This window comes from Chrysochloris asiatica, unplaced genomic scaffold (assembly GCF_000296735.1).
Source record: "Chrysochloris asiatica unplaced genomic scaffold, ChrAsi1.0 scaffold00246, whole genome shotgun sequence".
In the NCBI taxonomy this organism is placed as follows: Eukaryota; Metazoa; Chordata; class Mammalia; order Afrosoricida; family Chrysochloridae; genus Chrysochloris; species Chrysochloris asiatica.
The window spans coordinates 49,760-55,654 of NW_006408764.1; positions in this window are offsets into that span (position 1 = coordinate 49,760).

Genomic DNA, 5,895 nt, shown 5'->3' on the forward strand with positions numbered 1-5,895 from the left:
CCCCACGTGGTCTCACCCAAGATGGCGGTTCCTGGAGCAGCTGAGCGTTCCGGACTAGAAAGCAATGGATTTCTTTCTTCTGCCACAAATTTCCCCAGCTGTAAGCCTTCCAACCTTCTAAGTATTCCTTTATATGTGGTTCAGAGTTCTCGGACCATCCCCTGAACCTGCTTGGTCAGGTATTCTGTGTTGTTGTTGGCGGAGCTCTCTGCTATATGTCCACCCAATCCGCCATCTTGTTTGTTACCCCCCACTCAAAAGCTTTTAAGACCCCAGTTGTTACTTACTAAAGTAGAATGTTGAATATCATCTTTTTGGTACTTTATTTAAAAATCTTTATTAGCTTATATGTTTAATGCATTTAATTCATTGTTATCCTTATGATACTAAATTGTTTCTACCATCTCTGGCTAGTAGAATTCTTTTCAAGTTAGCTCTTTAGTTCTTTTCTTACAAATTTAATAGTTTTTGAGTTTTATGTCTTTACCTTTCTGTTATGATAGGGTATTCCAACCTTATTTTGTATATTTTTGCTGTAATCTTAATGAAAACAGTTTGCCAGGCATATCTTCCATGGATCCCTTTATAGGTTTCGTGTGGTGGTTGTGGTGTGCCATGGAGTTGGCTCTGACTTTTAGCAACCTGCATAGAGTTTCTGAGGCTGGAAATCTTTATGGAAGCAGAAATCCTCATCTTTCTTCTGTTGAAGTGCTGGTAGTTTCAAACTGCTAACCTTGAGGTTGAGCAACCAACTCAACCACTATGCTACCAGAGCTCCTTTGTATAGGTAGAGAAGCCAGTAAAATTTATTCTCAACTCTAAATAAGATATGACTTCAAAAATTCTAATATTTAATGTAAAAATAATATTCAAGATGATGACATTGAGGATGCTAAGGGGAGTGGGTGGAGGAAAGGAATTGGGCTAAAGTTCTTGGCTGCTTTAAAGGATGGAGGTGGTGGTGGTGTGCTGTGCATTTGGTTCTGACGCATAGTGACCCTGCATAGAGTTTCTGAGGCTGTAAATCTTTATGGGAGCAGAAAGTTTCATCTTTCTCCCGCTGAACCACTGGTAGCTTTGAACTGATGACCTTGAGGTTAGCAGTTGACTGTAACCACTATATTACCAGAGCTTTAGAAGGAGGTGATCAATAATAATTTGTTCCAGATATAACAAATTATAAAGTAAGATATATTCACATGTAAATGCTAGAAGAATCCACGTAAGGTGAATAACTAATTCATCAGTTGGAAATTGTGTTTGACTGCTACAATAGAAATCATGGTAATGAAAGCTCAAATAAATTATAGGATTGTTTTTATTTAATGTAGACTATAAAGGCTAGTTTTTCTTTTCTTCTTCTTTTTTTTTAAATCTCATATAGAAAAAGCCTAGATGTGGGCATTCCCTGGCTGCTATCCAGTTGTTACAGATTGCATTATGTTGTTGTTGTTGTTATGTGCCGAGGAGTTGATTCCAACTCATAGTGACCCTGGACAGGATTTCCAAGTCTGTAAATCTTTACAGGAGCAGAAAGCCTCATCTTTCTCCTGTGGAACAGGTGGTAGTTTCTAACTGATGACCCTGAGGTTAGCAGCCCAATTCATAATCACTATGCTATCAGAGCTCCTTACAGATTGCATTATGCTCCCCCATAAATATGTTGAAATCCTAAACCTGGTACTTGTGACTGTGATCCCATTTGGAAACAAAGTTTTCTTTTGTTATGTTAATGAAGCAGTGCTGAAGTGTATACTGGGTCCTAAATCCTCTGACTGGTATCTTATTAAAAAGATGAATAGACATGGATTGATACATACATGCAGGGAAAGGGAACTGTCTAAAAATCAAGGAATTCTAAGAAATGTCCAGAGCTACCAACAAGTAGGGACCCTCCCTTAGAGGTCACCGATTTGAACTTCTAGCCTCCACAACTATAAGACTATAAACTCTGTTCTTTAAACCACCCACTTTGTGGTATTTTGTTACAGCAGTCCTAGGAAATGAAAACACCAGATTTCTATTCTTCTTCTCTCTTGTGCTTGTGATTAGACCCTTGTCCATATACTATCAGTATGCTACCAGAAGGACAACCATCATTTGTCGATTTCAGGAAGAAGAAGGGTAAAGGCCCAAAACAAGAAAGCTGTCTTTTTTAAGGCTGTGTCGTTGTTAGGTGCTGCCGAGTTGCTTTCGACCCATAGCAACCCTATGTACAATGGAATGAAATACCGCCCAGCCCTGCACCTCCTTAAAAAGCTTTCCCAGCAGATTCATTCTGTGATTTTGCTGGTATCTCATTTGCCAGTTCATATCACATGACAACCCCTAGCTGGAAGGGAGGGTCTCTAATCTGGGCATATTGCTATCCCAAATAATCGTGGTACTTTAAGTCAAGAAAACAAGAAAAATGAATCCTGGATAACAGTTTGCTTCAACCTGCAATTTAATAATATGAATGATATCACAAAGAAAATGCAACAAATCCAACAAAAGACAGGGAAAACAAACAGAAAAGATGACATATGGAGACAATATAGTGATCAATTCAGATATATTAGAAATAACAATGTGAATTTGTAATATTCATCTGTTCAAAACACAGGGACTTTCTTGCTATGTCTAGAGAGATACATGTGTATTTGTATCACAAGAGAAGACAGGGTGTTGAAAATGAAGCAATAGACAATGATATTATCAGAGGGAAATCTCCACTTCTGATAATGGTGTGCTAAGCAATTGGGACAAATCTTTTTGCTGAAAATAACTAAAAATAAAAGGGCAAAAATATTTTAAACTTTTATGCTTTAAGGAAATAAAAAGTAACTGTGATAGTTAAGGCTTTGTGTCACCTTGACTGGGCCAAGATTTTCAGTGGTTTGACAGTTGAGTTGTGTTATTTTGGTTGTTAGGTGTCATCAGGTTGGCTCCAACTCATAAGGGACTCCATACACAACAGAGCACTGCCTGGTACTGTGCCATCCTCACAATTGTTAGTATGCTTGAGCCCATTGCTGCTGCCACTTTATCAGTCTGTCCAGTGGGGTTCTTCCTCTTTAAAGTTCACTGATCCTCCACATTACTAAGCGTGATGTCCTTTCCCATAGTCTGGTGCCTTCTGATACCATGCAAAGTATGAGAGAGAAAATCTGGCCACCCTAGCTTCTAAGGAGCAGCCTGGCTGTACTTCCTCCAACACAGATTTTTTTTGTTCTTTTGGCAGTTACGGAACTTTTAATATTCCTCTCCAACACCATAATTCAAAGGCATCCATTCTTCTACAGTCTGCTGTATTCATTAACTTTTACATGCATATGTTGTTGCTGTTAAGTGCCGTCAAATTGATTCTGACCCACAGTGACCCTATATAAGGTTTCCAAGGAGCAGCTGATGAGCTTGAATCACTGACCTTGCAGTTCAAATGACTTTGCAGTCTGACACATTAGCCCACAGCGCCACACCAGGACTCCACATGCATAAGAGTCTACTGAAAATAGCCATGGCTTGGGTAAGGTGCACCTATGTCCACAAACTGACATCTTTGCTCTTTAACACTTTAAAGAGGTTTTGTCCCGCAGAATTGCTTAATGCAATATGTCGTTTGATTCCTTGACTGCTGTTTTGTGACTGTTGATGGTGGATCTAAGTAAAATGAAGTCTTTGACAACTTCAATCTTTTCTCCATTTATCATATTATACATAGGTCCAGTTGTGAGGTTTTCGTTTTCTTTACATTGAGATGTAATTTATACTGAAGTTTATGGTCTTAGATCTTCATCAGTATTTTAGGTACTCTGTTTTCAGCAAGCAAGGTTATATCATCTTCACATCACAGGTTGTTAATGAGTCTTCCTCCAATCCTGATGCCACATTCTTCTTCATATAATCTAGCTACTCAGATTATTTGCTCTGCATACAGATTGAATAAATATGGTGAAAGAACACAACTCTGGTGCAGACCTTTCCTGATTTTAAACTATTCAGTGTGTCCTTTGTTCTGTTCAAATAACTGCCTCTTGGTTTATGTACAAATTCCTCGTGAGCACAATTAAACATTCTAGAATACCCATTTTTCGCAATGTTGTTCTTAGCTTGTTATGATCCATGCAGTCAAAGCCTTTGCATAGTCAATAAAGCACAAGCAAACATCTCTGGTATTCTCTACTTCCAACCAAGATTCATCTGATGTCAGCAATGATATTCCTCATTCCATATCTTCTGAATCCAGTTTGAATTCCTGACAGTTCCCTGTTGATGTACATTGCAGCCATTTAAAAATTATCTTCAGCAAAATTTTACTTGCTAATAATATTGTTCAATGATTTCAAAATTCCACTGGGTTACCTCTCTTTGGAATGGGCACAAATAGGATATTTTCCAATCGGTTATCCAGGTAGCTGTTTTCCAAATATATTGGCATAGATGAGTGAGTGCCTCCAGTGCTTCATCAGCTAGTTGAAAGATTTCAATTTGTATTCTGTCAATTACTGGAGCCTTGTTTTATGCCAATACCTTCAGTGCAGCTTGAACTTCTTCCTTCAATACCACTGGTTCTTGATTATACTACCTTTTGAAATGGTTGAACATCATCCATTTCTTTTGGGTTCATAATTGTATATAGCTATCATCTTCTTTCGATACTTTCTGCATCATTCAATATTTTGCCCATAGAAAAATTCAGTATTGCAAGATAAGGCTTGAATTTTTACTTCAGTTTCTTTCAGCTTGAGAAATGCTGAGCAAGTTCTTCTCTTTTGGTTTTCTAACTCCAGGTCTTTGGACATTTCATTATAATACTTGACTTTGTCTTCTCAACTGTCCTTTGAATTTTTCTCTTAAGTTATTTTACTTCTACATTTCTTTCATTCACTTTAACATCTGTATGCTGGAGAGCAGGTTTCAGAGTCTCTTGTATTTCCAGTAATTAGATGAACATATGTTGATGTATTATTTTTTTTATTGTGAACTGAGTTTACATGGGAGAACATCGGCTTTACACCATCATTTCATTGCAGCGATTACAATCTCCTCTGTGTATAATCATTCAGGAGTATTTGCTCCCATTCTTTCTGTTCTTATTCTTGGGGGTGGGGTGAGGGATGTACACAAAAACACTCAGGAATACATAATAATTTAAACAACCAAAGGGCACATTCTACAAGCTTGCCTCCTGACTGCCAGCGCTCAGTCCCTCTCTTTCCATGAGTCTAGAGTCCTCAACTGCTCCCTCTCTCCTGTCCTCATCTCTGCTTCCATCCTGGTGTCACTGCTTCTCTGGATAGGGTCCCACATTCTACTCATGCTTTTCTCCCTTGATGGTTCTAGGGTCTTCTGTTTCTGGTCTGTAAGATTAACTACTCCCCTGTTTTTGTTACAAAAGTTCTACCTTTACAGTTGTGACAGTCACAATTAGTCATGATAACAATTACTCCCTATTGATTCATATGAATCTTATCCCCATATCTCTTTACCAGACCCATTTAGACAAGATGAAAACTATTTGGTGGGAACTCCATCTTAATAGATGGAGTCTATTAAACTAAACTAAACACACTCTTAAACTAAACTCCCTCTTGAAAACTTGAAAGCCAATCATTCTGTGCCTTTATCACCCCCTCATTTTAGGTAGCCAGTGTCTAAGATGTCTGTCCTGATCCTTGATGTAAAGACTCCTTCCCTCTCATTTGGTATTTTGAGCTACTACATCCATAAGTATAGGTCAAGTTCATCAAATTGTAGCAATTTACACTCATTTCCTTTATCAAAAATTGTTTTTTCTTTTATCTTCCTCTAGTTGAGTTCTGATTATCAATCCATTGAGGCTAGGTGAAATGAGTACTATCTATAAGTTTGGGCATTCTTGTACATCTCCCTCATTTCATATCAACTTGTTGC